The sequence below is a fragment of the Furipterus horrens genome, unplaced genomic scaffold (assembly GCF_987537825.1).
Source record: "Furipterus horrens unplaced genomic scaffold, mFurHor1.1.pri manual_scaffold_9, whole genome shotgun sequence".
Taxonomy (NCBI): Eukaryota; Metazoa; Chordata; class Mammalia; order Chiroptera; family Furipteridae; genus Furipterus; species Furipterus horrens.
In genome coordinates this window covers 32,535,509-32,556,589 of record NW_028327179.1, presented here as the reverse complement: position 1 = coordinate 32,556,589, position 21,081 = coordinate 32,535,509, and the positions used below count along the sequence as shown (strand labels likewise).

At 41.1% G+C, this 21,081-nt stretch overlaps 1 protein-coding gene across 4 annotated transcripts in view; it reads right to left on the bottom strand.

Annotated features, from left to right (window-relative positions):
* Positions 1-21,081, bottom strand: part of CDK6 (cyclin dependent kinase 6) — a 228,415-nt gene that overhangs the window by 49,479 nt on the left and 157,855 nt on the right. The gene's annotated exons all lie outside the window — the stretch shown is intronic.

The following is a 21,081-nucleotide window of genomic DNA, read 5'->3' as shown; positions in this document are numbered from 1 at the left end:
GGTTAAATAACTAGTCTAAGGCTACAAGCCAGTAACTGAAAAAAGCTGGGATTTAAACCTAGGCAGTCTGGTTCCAAAGTGTCAATCCTCATTCTCTACTACCTTTGGAATTAACAGCATATACTAGCAAACTTCCATGTTATCAGTGTTATTTATATCACAATCTAACTTACTGTAGCTTCAAATGGTGTTGATATCTCATGTAAGTAGCCTCCAGAACTTAGGGGCATAAAATAAAACCCAGAACTTGTGCTAACATAGCTTGAAAAGTTGTCAAAGCTTTACAGTTGTACCAAAAGACATAAAATAGAAATGGGACAGCATGTACCCATTGTCAAAACAATCTCCCCTTTGCATAGTTTCTTCTTTGCACCACTTTGTTACAGTACACAACATGGACCTTTAAGTAAACAAAGAAGAAACTACGACCATACGCACCCTCTTTTAATCACAGCACTGCACGAGGCCACTTAATTAAAATGGTTCATCTCCAAAATACTTTTCTTACAAAAAGATGACATACATGTACAGACATATTTGTGTCCCCCCCCTCCCCCCAAACTCACTCCTTTGTAAATTCATACCGAGTGCAGGATGCCACTGGGCCCTTCAGGCCTTTGGAACTGGTGCTCCTCACAGTACAGACCCTCTCAGCCGGAGGGCACTTCAACAGCCATTCTGAATTGTGTTCTGCAGTGTTTACTGTTAATTCCTCTGTGTATTGTTGGTTTTTATTTTTTCTGTCATGTTGCTATTATTTGATATGTTGGGGTGTTAATTTTATATTGTTGTTGTAACAAATCACCATACATTCAGGGGCTCAAAACAACACCCAGGAGTCATCTCACAGTTCTGTGGATCAGAAGCCTAGGTATTGCTTGGCTCAGCTGCTTCTCTGTTTAGAGTCTTACAGCTGGAATCAAGGTGTTGGTAGGGCTGCAATTTATTCTGGAGGTTCTGGGGATAAAGAAGTTGCCATCTTACTCATATTGTTGGCCAACCATGTGGTTGTCATAATGAGGTCCCTATTTTTTTTTGCTGGCTATAAACTGGGAGCTACCCTTAGCTTCTAGAGGACTCTTCAGTTCTTAAGGTGGCCCCTGCATTTTGGAGGCAGCAAGAGAAGGCTGAATCCTTCCTACATGCAGGATCTCTCTGACTTCCCCACCTGTCCCATCTCTTCTGCCTCTAGCCTGAGAAAGTTCTCTTTTAAGGGGCTCATGTGATTAGATGAGGCCCAATCAGATAATCCAGCCTAATCTCCCTATTTTAAGGTTCATAACCTTAATTACACCTGCAAAATCCCTTTTGCCATTATAATGAAACCAATACATAGGGATTTGGGTGCAGACATATTCAGGGTCCATTCTAGGTACAACATTTGGTGAACATTTTCTGTGTCAAGATGGCTAACAGTGGTTAATAATAATGCTAATACTAACCCTGCCTCAAACAAGAACACAAATAAATAAATAAAATAAAAAGAATAAACATAACAAAGAAAGAGTTTCATAGCTTGATGTTAAGTTTCAAGTTTACCCTGTTTCTAGAAGTGTTTAGGTCCAGGAAATTTTGTAAAGATCAGCAGCCAGTTAAGGACTGGTGGAAGGTCTTTGCAATAAAAAGCATAATGAATTGCCCTAGGATCAGCAATTGTTCAAATTAGCTGGAAGAAATGACTGTCAGAAGCATAGGATGACTTCGTGGGACTTAAAAGGAATTAATGCACATATATATATTCTAGGACTGCATCTCTATAGCCTGAGATAATATTAAATTTTTTTTCCAACATGGAAGGGCAGGAGCAGAATTCGTGGTATGTCAGCTTATAACCCTTTACGTAAATCCCAAGGAGGCCTTGGAGATCTTGGGAGAGAGGCAGTGGCATCTAGGGAACTGAGGTTACCTCGGGCAGTTACTTTCTTACCAATGGGTATGGAAGTATGTCAACATTCAAACAATGGGTAAAGGGTGCAGTAGTCTGAGCAACACTGAGACATCCACTAGCAGGAACAATGAGAGTTAGCAGTCACTTCTAGGGAGGAATACTATGGTGCTCATATGTTCATAGTTCAGTAGTCATAAACTGTATCGATACATTGTTATTTATTAAGCAAGTCCACTAATGTTAAACATTTTAATCTCACTTTTGGTATTAATATAACCTTTAAAAAGAGAAATCCACTTCTGGTCACAATCGAGGCGTAGGTAGACAAGCTTTACCTCATTGCACAACCATAGAAAGAATTACAAACAGATCTCAAAACTAGTAACACCCAGAACCATTATAAAATTGCGCTGCATGGAAGTCTGACAACCAAGGATTTAAAGAAGACAGATTCATCCAGATGGGTAGGAGGGGCAGAGTTGCGGAGACGGATGGAGAGGCTGCGGTGGCAGCAGTGTTGGCAGCGGATGGATGGGAGGTATATGTTGGGAGGCAGCGATCCTAGCCCCAGGCCAGACTGCATAGCCCAAGGGTCTAGCACCAGGAAAATAGACCCCCGTTACCTCTGGATGTAAAAACCAGTAGGAGTTGGGGTGGTGGAAGAAATGGCTGGACTTTCATCACCTAAAGGGCCAGCATGGTCTTAGTCTTAGAATGTACAAAAACCCACCCACCCAGGATTTACCAGCAGGGCAGCAGCTGGAAGGGTGCCAGTTGTATATAGAAAGGGGGTGAAGTGACTGGAAAGGGGGCTAGCACCAGGCGAACCACCAGAAGTCAGGTGATGGCACTGTCCCAAGCCCCTGCCACACAGCCACAAAGCAGTGAAGTTGGTTGCCCCACCCTGGATATTGCCTAGGGCTCTGCCCCACACTATTTTCAGGTGCCTTTTCTACAATAGGCCACACTAATAAGATACAGAGTAAAAGCAGCTCTCCCTAATACACAGAAACAAACACAGGGAGGCTGCTAATTTAAGGAGACAAAGAAATATGGCCCAAATGAAAGAACAGAACAAAATCCCAGAAAAAGAACTAAGTGAAATAGAGATACGCAACCTAGCAGATGTAGGGTTCAAAACACTGGTCATCAGGATGCTCAGGGAAATCCTTGAGTACAGCAAAAAAGTAAAGGAAGAAATGAAGGTTAAACTAAGTGAAATAAAAAATAATCCACAGGAAACCAACAGAGAAGGGAAGGAAGCCAGGATTCAAACCAATGATTTGGAACATAAGGAAGAGATAAACATTCAACCAGAACAAAATGAAGAAACAAGAATTTAAAAAATTGAGGAGAGGCTTAGGAACCTCTGGAACATCTCCAAACATGCCAACATCAAAATCATAGGGATGCCAGAGGAGAAGAGGAAGAGCAAAAAATTGAAAATGTAGTTGAAAAAAATAATGGAAGAAAACTTCCCTAATCTGGTGATGGAAATAGACATACAAGTCCAGGAAGCACAGAGAGTCCCAAATGAGTTGGACCAAAAGAGGGCCACACCAAGACACATCATAATTAAAATGACAAAGAGAGAATCTTAAAAGCAGCAAGAGAAAATCAGAGTGTTACCTACAAGGCGTTCCCATAAGACTGTCAGCTGCTTTCTCAAAAGAAACTTTACAGGCAAGAAGGGACTTATTTAAGAAAAAGAAAATGGTGTGGGGATTAAGAAGCGTAATTGGCAGGAACAAAGTAGACAGGGGGAAGTTAAGAAGAGCATAGGAAATGGAGAAACCAAAGAACTTATATACATGACCCCTGGACATGAACTAAGGGATGGGGGATTGCTGGAAGGAAGGGGGGTACCAGGTAGAGCGGAGTAAGAAAGAAAAAATTGGGACAGCTATAATAGCATAATCAATAAAATATACTTAAAAAGAAAAGCGAGAAATTCAGTGTTAAAGAAATATGGGAAAGCACCAGAATGATCATATCTGAGAGAACAAATCAGCCCCCTGAAAGTTTAACCAAATCTGCTCTTTGCGTCACTTCCGCAGTTCTCCTGCCTGTCAGTTCTGCTCTTTGTGCCTCCTAAGGACTGTGATGTGGCCGCTCCATTTTATGCCTTTATAATGGTTTCTTATCCCAGTCCATTTAATCTTTTCCATTTCATCTTTACTTTTTCACTTTGACTTACTCTTCTCTTCCTAAGGTCTTTAGAGACCATTTCTTTCTAGCCCTAAGTGGGCTAAAATGAAGCACTATTTTTGTCATATTTAATTAAACTTTAATGGTACACTCTGCCTGAAGCTCTTTCAGGGGGATTTCTAAAGTCCAATTACAGGGCTATTCTCATAATAAGGACTATTAATTCATAATGAAATTATTTGCTTTAAGCTTCATCCAGATGCTGTTATGAAAACAAAACTAACCCAACTGCATTCCTATAGGGTCATTAGTATAGCCAGTACAAACAGGTGATGTCTGAAGTCACAGCTCTCTTTGGAATTTTGTGAGAAGTAGGGTGTTGGATATGTAGACAATCCCTCAGAGAATTCTACCAGTCCTTCCATACTATGGCCTACCACTCTTGATGTGCTAACTTTGATCTCCTTCTCAACAGGTTCAATTATGTCTAACTGGTATTTAACAAACAAACAAAATAATAACTGAATGCTTGCATATCTGAACCTTTCGGTTGCCTTCACACATTTAGGACAACTCACCTGAGAACAAAGTTCTTGGGTCATTGTATTTTGCTCCCAAAGCTACAGATATTTCTCCATTTTCATCTGACTTTAGTTAAATAAAAGAGAAGTCTGACGCCAGCCTGATTTTCCTTCCTTTTTGTATAGGTTTCAAATAAATTTATTTGGTCTATACAGTATAGGCTTTTTCTTTCTCCATGCAATTCAAACATGTGTTAGCATGTGCTCTGTGGCAGTCTTTGCAGTGGATTCCATGGGTTGCATCCCCAAAGTCTTCACCTTGTAATAGAGCCTGGTGTCCTTCAGATCACCACCTATCTGATCAACAAATTCTACTTCTCTGGTCTCACTCCCCGCTTCAACTGTAGGCATATGTCAATAAGCAGTCCTAAGGATGAATTCAGCACTCCCATTTGGACCCTGAGTACAGAGGAATGTATTCTTTGTCTAAGTGAGTGTTCTTGTCTGAGAACCCTTTGCCCTGGGGAAAGACCGTCTTTGAAGATGCCGAGATACAGAAAATGGAATCTTAGAGAAAGAGTTGCAGCGTCCGAATTCAGCCAAACCTGAAGCTCACCTATCTCTGGAATCACTCTTCATGTGAGCCAACAAATCGTTCTTTAGTCAATCCAAATTAAGTTTACTCTACCCACTACCCTGAACATCCCAAACACCAGTGTCTTTTTTTCAAAGATTTTTCTCCAAATATTGTGAGACCTTTTAATTCACATACTCAAGTCTTACCTCAGTTTAGGAACCTGTTTCTTTAATTATATTTTTGATTACTGCATTTTAAGACCATCAGTTGATTAGGCCAGATTTGTATTCTCTATCCTTCATAGTTGTCATTTTCTCACCATTTTATTCTTTCCCTTAGCATTCTGTGAGAACTCGATAGTGTGTTTTACATCAATGATTTCATTTCATACAGCATTAATTCTACTTTTTCCTCCCTCCTTTCTGATTTTATTTGTGCCACTATACTTGATTTCTTTATAATTCCACATCCCATTCATCTCCCTTTCCATCTCACTTGCTGTTTTTCCATTTCAGGATGTTCAATTCTTGTTGCCTTCTGTTTCTGTTTTAGAGAGTATGTCCTTTCCGCATTCTTTTGTGTTAGTCTACTGTTTTAAAAAATTTTTCTTCTGACTTTGCTAGTTAATCATTTTCAGAGTTTGTATCTTTTTTCAGGTTTCTGGAAAATGTTACTTGCCTTGTTGAGTCTTTGTTTTTTTTTCCCTCAAAAGTTACAATCTTCTTTTAATTTGCTTTCTCATTCTTCCAAGAGGGACAATCTACCTAGACAATTTGTAGTCAACACAATGCAGACATTACTTTGAACTAATTTTGTAATCACTTAATGATCTCTGAGTAGCTCTTAGATCAACTTTAATATCTAGCCATGTTTTAGCTAATATTGCTCTCATGTCTCTGTCTCTACCTTTTAGGTACCCCATTCTTCTCACCTCCCAAAGTCCTGATCCCTCTTTGCACACGTTTTTATGGAATTTGTACTTCTACCTGAGAGAGAAAGAGATAGAATTCTGATGGCAGAGGGGAATCAACAACACGGTGGAGACAGTGGTAAGAAAAGTGTTGGGAACAGCTGCCCAATTTTTGCATTGAAATCCATCTTGTGTTTCTGAAACAAGGGAATGAGGGAGGGGAAAGGTCTATTTAACTATTGCCAGGTGTACATAACAAACCTGAGTTACCAAAAGGATTTTAAATCTAATTCTGGCAAAAGGGGAATCCAAATAGTTTTGACATTTTTTATCAGGGCTCTATACCACTTAACTGAGAGCCTTTGAAATTAACTTTATTGCATGCATTGTGATACCTGGAGAATTCAATATGACTCTGACCAGCAAAAAAGACATAGCAATTGGCTTCCAAATTACTTCTGAATATATATTAGAATGTCAAATTATGATCAATTAAATGACTGGGCAACACAGTGCAAACACATTTGGCAGGCTTCTGATGCCTGACTTCCAAAGTTTTGCATCTTCTCCCAGGTTTTGGACCGAGAATGTCCAGCTAACTCTAACTATGTCAGTGATAGAAGAGGAGCTGGAATTATCCAATTCAGCTCATAGTAAAATCCAGTTTCCATCGGAAACTTGTCATTTGAATATTTCAATTTGCAGTATTTCGATATGCAAGTAAATACAGCCTACATGTCTGTAGTTGCCTGTCATACCTTTCTTTCTCATATTAAGACTTTGCAAAATGTTTGTAAGAAAACAAAAATAAAATTAAGAAATATGTTGACCATATTCCGGGCTTTATACAAGTGCCTGAGTGTGCATGCTCTCACACACACCCTCGGCAGCCAGCAACCCTTAGGCCCATCTCTAAGTGGATTCTAATACCTGTACATTTAACATAGCACCAGCAACACTGGGGCAGGAAGTCAGAAACCCAATGCTACCATGTATTATCAGGAAAGGTATATGTAAAAGGTCATGTAGAATGCTCTGTATTTCCCATGGTTAAACTGGCAGGAATGACAGAGGCAGAGTGGAGAGAAAGGATAAGAGGGACAACAAAGAACAGGAGAAGTTTGGAGGAAGGGAAGCAAAGTATAGGAGGTCAAGGGAGGGAAAGAAAGAAAACCGGGGAAATATCTTTTATTTTTATTTAAAAAAATGTCCAGTTTTTCTCAGTTTAGCTAAGTACTAGGGTTTATCACATACCAGCTCCTCCAGCCACCATGGGAGGCCAGATGGGAGGCAGAAACTCAGTGCAAAATAATGGATCGTGGGTATCAGACAGACACAGACCGCCCCACAGCAGCAGGGCACATGGAGTTACCAACAGATTGTCATGACTGCCTATCATTTTAGGACAAGATCAAGGAGAATCTTGTCACATTTTACCATTTGTTATAATTTAGTGCCTTAGGACCATTCTTTGGAAAATTATTTAGGTCTACAATAAAAGCTCATAAATTTACATTTACCTGAAATATCTTGCACTGCTCATTATATTTATTGTCTCATTGAGTAAATTTGCACAAATGTTGTAAAGCAACACATGTAACATCATGCTTTGAGGGCACTACCATGGCCAGGCTCAACTCACGTCTGAGGTCCCAGCTCTTGCTATAATTATTTTATATGGGCCTGATAGTTTTTCTTTTCTAGGGCTGGGAAGCACTTCTTGTCATGAGACGCAGGAGACAATGATTAGAAGTTTGCCACCAACGAACGACAAGACTGGTAGAAATGGCTTTCACTGTATAAAATATCTACTCTCTCTGTCAGTGTTTTGTAATAAAAAATGGTGGCTTCTTGCCTCAAACTCAATATTTTTTATTCAAATCAATGGTTGACAAATGGGACCAGAAAGACCTGAGACCTTAATGTAGAATTGAGATGATTAATCTGATTCTTTTCCTATTTAGAGAAATGTAAGGGGTTCCAGAGTTAGTCCAATGAATAGATCCAGAAGGGAAAATGCATGAGGTTTCGGGACGAAGAAGACTTAGAAGGAAGAAAGGGCCCATGCCCCATGTCCAGCCTGGAAGGAGGATTGGAACTAGACGGACATTATTCTCCAGGCCTTGGCATTCTGGGACTCTGCAGACTGATCTTCATGCTGTCCATGCACTGGAAAAAAACAGTCTGAAAAACTGCTTGGAACTTTATCTTAAGATAATTTTTTTTAACGGACAAAATGAGGTTGATTCTGTCCTTATTGCTACACAACTGATAAAAAAAAACAAAAAAGAAAAACCCACAGTAAGTTTTACAGTTGAAAGATGCTTCAAATCAAGCTTAACAACAGCTTTTATAAAATTACCATATTCATTTATATTTTCCTCTTGATATTATTTTTAAATAGGGGTTATGGGGTAGCCAAGGCTTACATAAGAGTCCTTCTCTTGTTTTACTCTTGACAATCTTTCTTAATCTTTGAGAATCTCAATCCTATCTCCTGCTTTAAGCTAAAAACAAAGTTTACTTGAAGCTTTTTGGAGGGCAATTTGGTTTAGCTAAGCAGAATTTTAAGTATGTGTGTTATCTGACCCTGTAATTTTGCTTCTGGAATTCACCATACAGAAATACTTGGACATACAGAAATACTTGGACAAATGTTCCACAAATAAGCACAAGAATTTTACTGTGACATTGATTGTAATAAGTCCACAAACAACCTCTAAATGTCCATCAACAGAAAACTAAATTATGAAATAAATGAACAATTATTTAGCAGTTTAAAAATAAATTAGAATGCTATGAACTGACATAATACATATAAAATATGATAAAATAAAGTGACTAAGACAATGTACAGAAGAGTATGGTGTAGCATGTAAACCCATCTCTGTGTGAGAAATTTACAGCTGTGTGCGTGCGCATATGTATACATGTATTTATAAAAACACACACTTGAATTTGCATTAAAAAGTTCTGGAAGTATATGGAGGGGGTAATTTTTGGGAAGTAGATTTTGGATGGGAGTAAAAACAATATTCACTTTTTATATTCCTGTACCATTTGACATTTTTGCAACCAGACTATTTTACTTTGTGGTAAAAAAAAAGAAAGAAAAGAAACAAACTGCCTGGCGGGGAGGCTAAGTTGGCTGGAGAGTCATCCTATACACCAAAAGGTTGGGGTTTCAGTGCCTGGTCTGGGCACATACCCAGGCTGCGGGTTCCATCCCCAGGCGGGGTGCATACGGAAGGCAACCAATTGATGGTGTTTCTCTTTTTTTCTCTCTCTTTCCCTTCCTCTCTCTCTATAATTAATAAGTATATTCTTGGGTGAGGATTTAAAAATAAAAAGTCAACTGGCATCTAGATCTCTTAACTTGTTCCTTCCTTCAGCAATTCTTGTTTCTGAAAGTGGCACATGGAGTGATCACAGACACTGGGAGGCTCCCAGGAGCAAGCATTTTTTAAAGAGGACAGACTGGGGGAGATCTGCCAGTGATGATAATAAACACACTTTCAGGTTGGCATCCAAAAGCTACTAAATCAGGGGATAAAGGTCAAGCACCTGATTCACCCTCAGCTCTCTTGGTTTTACATACTAGTACCACACCTGAACTAGAAAAGACGAAAACACAGGAGACAGAAAATTGAGAAATCAATGAGCCTACGGCAGAAAGGCACTGACTCATTTTCTCTCCCTGTCCCAATAAATGGCAAGTTGCGTGTTTCTTTGTTGATGGTGCTGATGTGTGCTGTCCAGCACACTGCATGTGGCTACTGAGCACTTGGAATATGGCTACTGTGAACCGAGATGGGCTGTGAGGATCAAACTCAAACTGAACTTTGAAGAGTTAGTACAGAAAAATGTAAAATATTTCACTCATTCATATTTTTATACTCACTGCATATTGAAATAATAATATTTTGGATATACTGTGTTAAATAAAATGCACTATTAAAACTGATTTTACTTTTTTTTTAAACCTTTTTATATGGCTACTAGAAAATTTAAAGTTACATGTCCAATATTTTCTATTGGACAGAGCTGGTTTATACCTTTATATATATCCCACATGGGATAGCTATATACTTAAACGTTTTTAAAAAGGATTAGCAGGGTGGAGAGGGAGTCATGTGCATGCACATGCACGCACAGTCACGCCAATTGTTGTATTGCTGTCCTCTATCTTTTAAAAACAATTTTATTGAATTTACTGGGGTAACGTAACATTGGTTAATAAAGTTATACAGGTTTCAGGTGTCCAATGCTATAACACATCATCTGTATACTGTACTATGTGTTTACCAGCCCAAGTCAAGGCTCATTCCGTCTCCATTTATCTCTCCTCTTCACCCACTTCTACCTTCCTCACCCCCTTCCCTGCTGGTAATCACCATACTATCGCCTGCATCTATGAGTTTTCTTTTGTAATCCCTTTACCTTTCCCACCCAGCACCTCACTCCCCCTCCCCTCTGAGAGCTGTCAGTCTGTTCTCTGTTTCTATTTTGTTCGTTTTAGTTTTGTTCATTAGACTTCACACGAGTAAGATCATGTGGTATTTGTCTTTCTCTGACTGGCTTATTTCACTTAGCTTAATGTTTCTCCAGGTCCATCCATGCTGTTATAAAATGTGAGATTTCCTTCTTTTTTATGGCCCAGTCATATTCCATTGTGTAAATGTACCATAGTCATTTTGTCCACTCATCTACTGATGGCTGCCCTCTATCTTTATGCCTAATGCCCCAGTTTTCCTTGTTACAGCTCAGTGTAACTTCTTAGGTCATACAACTCTGAGTTCCAGCTCTGCCAATGACCAGATGTAGGATCCTGGGAACAAGTTACTTGGGGTGGTGGTGTTTAAACTGAACAATGTATGTCAAGTGCTCAGGACTATACACAAGGTTATGTAATAAATTCTATCAACAAGTGTTAGCTGTGCTAGACATGGTAAGAGCTCCAGAAATGACTGAGAAGCAAAGAATACCATGTTAGCGTGAATCTTGGACATTATTCACTCCCATGTTTTAAAAGCTGTTTAAATCCTCGGTATATTAAAGATGAAATCAAGCTGCCAGAAATAAAGCTAAGTGAAGAGCATGAAGGGCTGGGAACTCCTGCCCTACACAGAGCAGGGAATCTGAGGGCTCTATGAAGCAGTCGAACACCTTGGGTGTGGTATCCTATCCTCTCCAGAGGTTGCTGGCTTGCCTTCTGTCCCACAGCTGGCCAAGGTAGGGCTGGGACACAGACTTAGGTGTCTGGTTCTTGAGAAAGAACACTGCCCTGTATCACGTCATGACTGCAGCAGCAGTGGACAAACCTGCACGCCTGGGAAGCCTGTGGCTGAGGCAAGTGCTGCGAGACACGTACGGAATGCCGGGGAGCCACTGAGGATGGAAGAGGGGGAGTGATACAGGCCTCCCTCTGAAGATGAGGTTTATAGGTTTAGGTGTGGAAGATGAAAGAGGGCAGGAGGGCATCCAGGATATAAGTGCATGGGTTCCAAGGAGGAAAACACTGAGGCATAATTTGGGGCTGAAAGGTAGGTCACGTTCACCAAGATCTTGGAGAGAAATATATGCTAAGGCAAGAAGAAAGCTGGGGCTTCTTGAGAAGGTCTTGAGGGCCAAGGGTCCTACATTAGTTTTCACAAGTTTTTGAAAACAAGTGACAATAGGAAGATTAATTGATCTTAAGTCCACGCATGGACAGGAAAGAGAACAAGAGGCTGTTAAGTTACTGCTCTAGTCTGGGTGACTGTAAAGAAAGCCCAAACTGTGGTGATGGAAGTCGGGACCTAAAGGAGCAAGATTTGAGAGTCCCTGTGGAGACAGAATCCATAGGAGTTGATATATGAGAAGGATGAGGAGGATTCCAAGGTGACTTCAAGGACCCAGCCAGGTCACTGGGGATGTGGGTTCCATGAACAGGAAAAGAGAAGGCATCAGGAAGAGCTGGTTTCAGCTCTGGTGAAGGGAAGGTGTCCGCAAGATTGGCTGTGAGATTGGAAGGAAGTCAGTCCACCAAGGAACTGAAATGGGCGTCTGGAACCCATCGGAGGGTTATCTGCATCTTATCTAGACAGAACTCTTTGGGAACATCTAGGTTTGGGAGAAGCGAGATGAAGAAAAGCTGGTAAAGGAATAGAGGCAGAGGCACTGTGGAATGAGTGGCCACAAGACTCAAATGCTGGAGACATCACGTGAAATGAGAAGGGGGAGATGGGCCCTATCAACCTGCAGGGCAGCAGCTTGAGTGCTAGGAGTTCTGTGTAGTTTGATAAACCTCCTTCTCCTCACTTATGGCTGTGCTACTCTGCATACTTAACCCCTTCAGACCTCAGTTTTCTTACCTGTAAAATGGGGGACAACAGTACCCTATAAAGTTGTTCTGAGATTTAAGTGAAACTGTATATTTTAAAGCACTGAATAGAGTGCTTAGCTCATAGCAAGTGCCCAATACATATTATACATTATTTGTGTCATTGGAAGGATTTAAGGAATGAACCAGTAGTGAAGAAGTGGAGGCCACATGTAGAGACACTATTCTTTCAAGCAGTTTAGCCATAAAGGAAGGAGAAAGACTGAGAGCACAGAAGGATGAGTGAGGTCTTTTCCGGGATGAAGAGATAAGAGCTACTACTCTACACAGAGATTCTGAAGAGGCAAATCAGGGGGAGATGGATGGGGGAGAGTCTAGAAGCAGGGCAGGATCCAGAACGCAGGTTGAGGGATTTGCCTGGGAAGGAGGAAGAAGGCATTCTTCTCCGAAACAGGAGAGAGGGAAGAAAGAGGGTGAAGATAAACAGTGATCTTTGAGTTGAACGGAATGTAGAGGAGCTCACTTTGGATAGCCTCGCTCATTCCAATTAACTGGAGAAAAGGCTAAATGTTGATTTGGGAGTGTGGGAATAGACTAGGGGTCAAGGACTGTGAGGATGGACGGGGAGGAAATCGTAGCATGGACCGGGTCCGGGACTGAGGGAAGGAGCCAGAGGGGAGGAGATGTGCCCACCAAGGGCCCAGATAGCAATGCTGAACAACCATGTGCGCTCTAGTTGCCCTTATTTCTGTCTGCAAGCACAGATTTCTTTTTTTAATGGTGGAGCATTTGGATGATAATGCTGTCCAAGATGCAGTGCCCCTGAGAAGTGAGCAGAGGTCATGAGTTCATCAGGTCATTGAATGCTTAAGCAGCAATTGGGGGACAGGGAGAGTTCAAACTGACTCAATCAGGACCCTCAAATTGCTGTCTCCTCCTACGTGCAAAGCACTTCCATCAGTAACATTTCTTCTAACCCTATAGTAGTTCTATACTTAAAAAAAAAATCACTGGGACAGGTGATAAATGAAGACTGGGGAGAGGGAGTATGGGAGGATGGCACAAAGAGCCTTTGGCAGAATGATGCCCCCAAGCAGCAGATGGCTTAGATGGGTTAGAATATCTCAATTCTCTTCTCAGGGGATGCAGCATTGAGGGAAAAATGCCTGGTTTTGGTTACCTTGAAGAAGGACACTGTGAGGAAAGTTCAGGGAAGGAGGACAAACTGTGCCAGAGAACAAGGATTCCAAGAGGCAGAGTAGAAGAGATTAAACTGAGAGCCAGAGAAGGGAGAAGAGGTTGCTCAGAGTCTAAGACCTTGGGAAGTAGTCATGGACCAGTAATTGTCAGTAGAAGGGAAGCAATGACTTGGGAAGTGGGAGGGAAGGACACAACGGAAGAATGGCAGGGAGAGGACTAAAAGATAAAATGCAGTTTACGGAAAAGACCACGCAAAAGGCAGACCCAGGGTGCCAGCCTGGAGAGGCACTGGGCTGGGAGCTGGAGGGTGCACCACTGGGGAAAAGCCTGGCCTGATGGTGGCTTCTCAGAATGAAAACGAATATATTGTTCAAATTCATGTTCAAGTAAGACACACATTAAGAGTAAGAGAAATCCTTGTTGATTACATGAAAAGGTATTTATTTGTTCTTACTAAGAACTATCCTGTATGCATTATTGAACCAAGATCAGTTCATTTCCTGGGTACCCTCTCTTTGGTATGTTCTTACTCCAGAAAACGGTTCTTTGGAGTTTTTCCCATTTGTTTGGGGGTGGGGGTGGGGAGAGAACAATATCCAAGAAGAGACAGGAAGCCTCGAGGCCCAGCTCAGTGCCCTGGTTTCCACACATTCGTTCTGACCTAGCCTGAGGTGATGAGTTTCTTCTCCCAGGACAGGCTCTTTCTGGCCCCTTGGTGCTCAGGTTGGCTGGTTAAGGACCCCATTTACTTTGTTCATGTCATTAAGAAGAGCACTCAGACATGGGGAAACAGCAGCACAGCAACCGATGGGAAAATTGGCAAGGCACTCAGTGACATTTTAAAGACATTTGCTCACAGACCATCAACCACAAAGGATAATTTTACTGTCAGTTTCTCAATTACTGGGTGTTTAATTCATAGAAACCAATGACGACAAGCCTAGACAGGCCACCATACATGGGGTGACATAGCCATGAAGCCTTGTTTGTTTCCTTCTCACAGTGACTGTATTTATTATATTCTTTCTGGTGGCATTTGGCATTTCTTAGCTCGGGACCAGCAGAGCTGGCAACTCAGAACTTCTAAGAATTACTATCTGTTCACCACAATCTCTGCATTCAAAGAATTAGTATCATGTTTTATTTTTTAAATGTGCATTTTCTTTTTATGACTTTGCTGTAACCTGGAAAACCCCATAGCTTTCAAACCACAAACAACAATTCTGACCAGGATCGCAAGGTAACTGATAGATACCTGCAGAGTTAACAACTGCAAATTTAATTTGCCATGAAGTTAAAAAAATCAATATATTTTACCCATCTGTTCATCTGTCCATTCCAGCCCAGCCCAGCCCAGCCTATCTCATCCCATCCCATCCCATCCCTCGAGCTGGCTAGCTGTCTACTGACCAAATTCATAGCAATGTTTTTTAGTATTAAAATATAACTCAATGTGGAGTAAAGTTGGATTACTCACGGACAAAGAATTAAAGGAGAAAGATAAAAATCCAGCTCTTCTCTATTTTGTAGAATGATACTGTGGGTCGGTGTGGGCAATTATTAAATCCAGATAATAGTGACAGATGGTATTTAAATTCTCTGGCTCTTTGTCAACCATCTGTCTTAAGGCTCTTTTGAGTTTGTATTTCCTAGGTATTCGATTTTAGAATAGAAGGCATTCATCCCTTGATATATCACAGAGAATTGGTCAATCTTTGCAATATAGGAGAGACTAGAAATCAAAGCTATTAAACGTATGGTTTACTTCTTGACCTCTGTAAAACATCTTTGCTACTACTACAGTGTAATAACATAGAAACATCCCAGAAGAAAAAATATGGCCTAGTAGGTAAAACAACAGCAAGGACAGAAACATGGCAGAGTGAAAAATATCAAAGGTCAGAGTCAGGCAGACTGGGTTCAAAAGTGGTTCAGACATTTAAGAGCTGTGTGCCCAGGAACATGCTGTTGATTCTCCTGAGGGAAGGCTCTAGTCTGTCATCTGGAAACTGGGTAGTAGTCCTCAGGGGTTGGGTCTTATGAGATAATGCAAGGGAAGGACCTGGCCCATGGTCGGTCACATGAAAGACTGATGTTAACTCCCTCAACTTCTTTATTTATTCCTAGGTTATGGAGAATGGTGAGCATTGCTAAAGTATAAGTGCTTATTCCTCAGAGATTTTATATAAAAACTAGGATGTGCCCTTGAAGGAAAGTTAATCCTGACTTACAGCCTTCCATTGAGAAGTCTTTTTCCTCTCTGGTCTTCTCACTATACCCATTTCATAAAATCTACACTTCTTCACAGCTCTTATCCCAGCTCTGCTTAATTAAATAGTCGTGTATGCAGCGCCTCTCTTCCCCACTAGAATTTAAGTTAATCCTCTAGAGAAGGGCCTTGCTTATAGTAGCTACTCAGTAAGGTATTTGTAAACTAAATGAAAAACACCTGTTACAGGGTTTCCAACATGTGACATGTACCATTGGGGATATGAAATGATTTCAGGGTTTGAACATGGATTAAATTTCCTAATAATTTTAATGGTTATATATACTATATATATTTTAGTGTGTATTAGATAAATAACTGGCTCATCAAATCTGTGATTTTAGGTATTTTTGCTTAGATGAGGCCAAATAAAAAATTAAATTGATTTAGGGTAATAAAAAATTAAGTATAGTTGTCATAAGAATATGGCAATAACCTGAAGGTGTTAAAAGGATGAAAAAATTAGGGACATCTGCTTTCAGAATCTATGGGTAAACATTGAACCAAGGGTCAAGTTGGAACCAGGTCAGGCTAATAGATGGACCCCAGGACACATCTGGCATAAGGAAGAAGCACGCACATTCAGATATCTAGGCGTCATCATAGGAAATGCCAATGTGAACTGAGCAGGAACAAGGGTCAGATCCCATGGCCATATTCAGGGTCACAGCCAAATTGGCAGGAACTATTTAGGAGACAAGGCATCCGCCCCAGGAAGGGTGTGTGGTAGGCCCTGATTCATTATCCTTCAGCTTTAAAGGCACACAGGTCTGGATTCTGATATTGCTTCCCACTAAAGCCAATTATTTCTCAGGTTGCTACCTCTGTGCAAGGCTCCAAGAGAGAAGGCACTTTCTGCTGTGCACATGTGAAGAGTCAATGTGTCTCCACTCAATATCTCAATTTCCCAGCAAACTGAACCAGACTGTTGCTGCTATCATCAAAGTAGTCTTCCTCTGAGCCTCCAACACTGAGTCCTCATTCCCAGACCCAATGCTGGGGTGAAGAGACAATCCTATCATTTTGAATTGGAACATACAATGAATTTTCCCATAGGAAAAAAATGCAATAAATAGAAAATAGGTATTTTTTAAATATGCTTTATTGATTATGCTGTTACAGTCATCCCAATTTCTTTTCCCTTTGTTCTCCTCCACCCAGTGACCTCCCTCCCTTCAGTTCTCATCCCCCTTAGTCCATGCCCATTGGTTGTGCATATAGCTCTTCTCAACATCTTCCTGTCTACTCCACTCCCTCCTACTATGCTTCTTAATTCCTGCATCATCTCCCTTCCTGTCTCCCCTTCCCCCTCCCTGTTGACCTCCCCCAAAATGTTCCCTATACCTATAATTCTTTTCCCACTCTCATTGCCTTCTTAGTTTGCCCTTGTTTTGGTTCCCTAGCTTCTGTTGTTGGTTGTTGTGATACAGTTTTCACTTTAATGTTCATAGTTTTGATCTTCTTTCTCCTAAACAAGTCCCTTTAACATTTCATATAACAATGGTTTGGATTTGATTAACTCCTTCAGTTTTACTTTGTCCTGGAAGCACTTTCTCTGCCCTTCTATTCTGAATGACAGCTTTGCTGGATAGAGTAATCGTGGTTGTAGGTTTTTGCTTTTCATTACTTTAAATATTTCTTGCCAGTCCCTTCTGGCCTGCAGAGTTTCTTTTGAAAAATCAGCTGATAGTCTTATTGGGACCCCTTTGTACGTAATTCTCTTCTTCTCTCTTGCTGCCTTTAAGATTCTCTCTTTATCCTTAATTTTTGATATTTTGATTATAGTGTGTCTTGGTGTGGTTCTTCCGGAGTCCAGCTTTTTTAAAACTCTGTGCTTTCTGGACCTGTAAGTCTATTTCCTTCCCCAAGTTAGGGGAGTTCTGCTTCATTATTTTTTCACATAATTTTTCAATTTCTAGTTCTTCTTCACCTTCTGGCAACCCTATGATTTGGATGTTGGCCCACTTATAGCTGTCCCATAGGTTTCTGAGCTTCTCCTCATTTTCCTCACTTCTCATTTTCTCTTTCTGCACTGGTTGATTGTTTGTTCCTTCCCTATGTTCCGATTTGTTGATTTGATCCCTGTTTTTCTTTCCCTCACCACTTGTTCCATATGTGTTTTCGTTCATTTCAGCATGACTAGCCTTCATTCCTTCCCTGTCTTGTTTAAGAACTGCTGTCAGGTCTGTAAGCATTCACATAACCAAAGTTCTGAACTGTGCATCAGAAAGATTCCCTATCTGCTGATCTGTTAGATCGATATTTGCTGCCTGGTCAGTGACTGGGATTTCTACCATGATCCCTGCCATCTTGACAGTTTTGTGTTTACCTTTGCTTCCTGGGTGGGGCTGTCACACCTCCTACGTTATTGGGGGTGGAGCCCCGTGCACTTGTCACTACTGGGCGACTTTTCTTACCATGCTGTGGCGTTTTGTGTGTGGGGGCGCAGGTCCAAGATGGATTCTTGCCGTTTACTCTCTGCTGAGAGACTGGGAGCTTATTCCTCCGTCCCCACCCTCTCCAGCCTTCACAGTCCAAGGCAATGGGGGTCTGCCTTCCCCGGCATTGGAATCACAAGCTGATGGGTCTCGTCTGCAGCCAGGGGTGCTCCCCAGGTGTTTCTCGCCCCTTTTTAAATACAGGTGTCAGTGCTTAATGCTGTCCCGCTGTCATTGCTGCAGCTGCCACCGCCAGCACAGCTTGACCTCTCTGCCCCGGCTTCGTCCCTCGTACCCATCCAGATGAGCACCACTTCTTTATAACTTCATATGTTGGACTTCCATGTAGCTTTATTTTCTGGAACTTCTGGTTATTTCTGGTTTTGTGGTAGATGTATTCCTTCTTAGTTGTGGAGGGAGATGGAGCTTGTCAGTCTAGGCCTCCATCTTGGCCGGAAGTTGAAAATGGGTTTTGATGAATTAGTACAAATTATGTTTCATGTATGGTCCAGGTTCTATAGGAGTCTGTAAGCTAGACTGGGGACCAGATTACCAATCATGCTACCACTTCATTGGGAAATGTTTTAATACTATAAAATAAAAATTTGGGTTGCAATTTTTCCATAGGGGTGACTACCTATTACAAATACAGCAAATTCCTCACTAGTGAATGTTTAACACTATATGAGTATATCTTAAATTTTATCTTTCTTTTCACATCTTTCAGAAAAATATTGGTTTCATTATCAATATGGGTGGTGTAACCAATCACACTCCTACCCCAGTAAAAGTAGGCCTCAATCTTTACAGTTGAGGACACTGTAGACATGTAAATGTAATTCCAATAGACATTTCTCTAATCAACTCCCAGCTACACCAAGTTATTCCTGGGACTGCCTGGAATGACAGTCCTTGCTCCCACCCTGAAATATTGACAGTAAATTATTCCTTGTTCTCTCCATAAGCCTTTAACCCAGTGTTTTCCACACTTGTCTGATGCAAGGAATTAGATGAAGTACTTTTAAAAACAACAAGGCCTGACATCACCTCAGCCAGTAATGAAACAGAAGTTCAAGGGGGAGTCTGAGAGCTGAGCATTTAAAGAATGCCCGCCCCTGGCAATCCTGTCATCCAACACAGTGGTTCTTACCATGGAGGGTGAACGAGGATCCTCGGGAAGACTCGCTAAAGCCCTAGCCCAAGAGCTTCTAATCCAGTCAGTCTGGGGTGGGGCCTGAGACTTTGTGTTTCCAACAAGGTCTCCAGTGATGCCGATGCTGCTTGTTCAAGGACCACACTTCCAAAACCACTTACTGGCACACCTCAGAGGTATTCTGGGTTCAATTCCAGACCACTTCAATAAACCAAGTATCGCAGTAAAGCGAGTTATAATCTTTCCGCTGGTGGGAGGGTCTTACCTTTGATTTGTAAACAAAAAGCAACACCTGCAAAATGCCATAAAAGGAGGTATGCCTATACTTAGCTTGTTTGGCAAACATTGCAGCTGAACTCAACACTACCTTTTTCTTCCCTCCTTCGGAGAAAAACAACATTGGATTAGAGCGCACATGAGTTGCACTAGAATCATAACTCTAATACTTTTTTTTTTAGCTGCTTGACATTAGACAAATAAATTTACCACAACACCTCACTTATCTCTTATTGTGAAAAGCCAAAAGGTAACATAAGGGAAGAGGTCTGGTCCTGTACTTGGCACACAGTAGGCCTGCATTAAACATCTGCGTACTTTGACATCCTTGCCATGATCCCCTCTTGTGAGCTACAGAAAAATCTGCTGAGTTCTAGAAATAGGTCTCAAAATTTATTATATGCACAAAACTTCATTTGGTACAAAAACAAAAAACAAAAAACACCAAACAATGGCTGACCACTTCTCCTTGTGAGTGACCATGTAGCTTTGTTTTGAACATAACATGTCCAATGGGAATACATTCAGCTTCCCAACTCACATTTTCCCATGGAAATAAAAATAGAAAACAGGGATTAGATTAAAATTAGGTTCCCTGTTTAATTTTGACCAGGCTGAATTTAGTACCCAGGTATGGATTATTTTCCTGGCAGATCTTCGATTGTATTGTTTGGCCTTTTCTTTGACCTGAAAAATCAAACAAATGAATCGGAGACTCTCAGAGTCAGTAGACTCCTGGAGGTCACCTACCCCACTCCCCTCACCCAGCAGCTCTACAAATGCTGCTGAAAACCCCCCAACGTGCGGTGGTCCAGTCTCTTCTTGGAACCCAATGCAAATGCACTATTTCCATGAACCCCAACCTCTTCTTCAGATAACTGTGTAATCATTAGGTTTTTCCATCTTCTGGGCAAAAATCTTTATTTCTGTAATTTTAATATCTTTGGCCCTAGTTCTGCTCACTCTACTGCCCAAATATGCCTAATCTCTCCCCACATGACAGCATTTGAAGTACTCTGAAATAGCACTGACTTCTTCATTGACTGTTCCTTTTCAGTCTAAACATTCTGTGTTTTTCCACTATTCTCACCACCAAAATTTCCATATACTTTATAGCTCTGGTCCTCCTCCTGTGGCTAAAGTTCACCTTGAGGATATTTCCTCCCTAAAAAGCACCACAACATGCTTCATGTTCACTGTGTCCTATTATCACAACAAAACCAAAATAAATTGTGAGAATAGTGGAGTATTCCTTTTCAAACAGAGTTCCTAACAGCTGGAAGTTACAGTCAGACAAAGCAACACTGTAAAGACTGAGAAGGTGGTTTCAGGGTGGGCCTTGACGTGGTCGCCTGAGCAGGTGGATCTGGACAATGTGA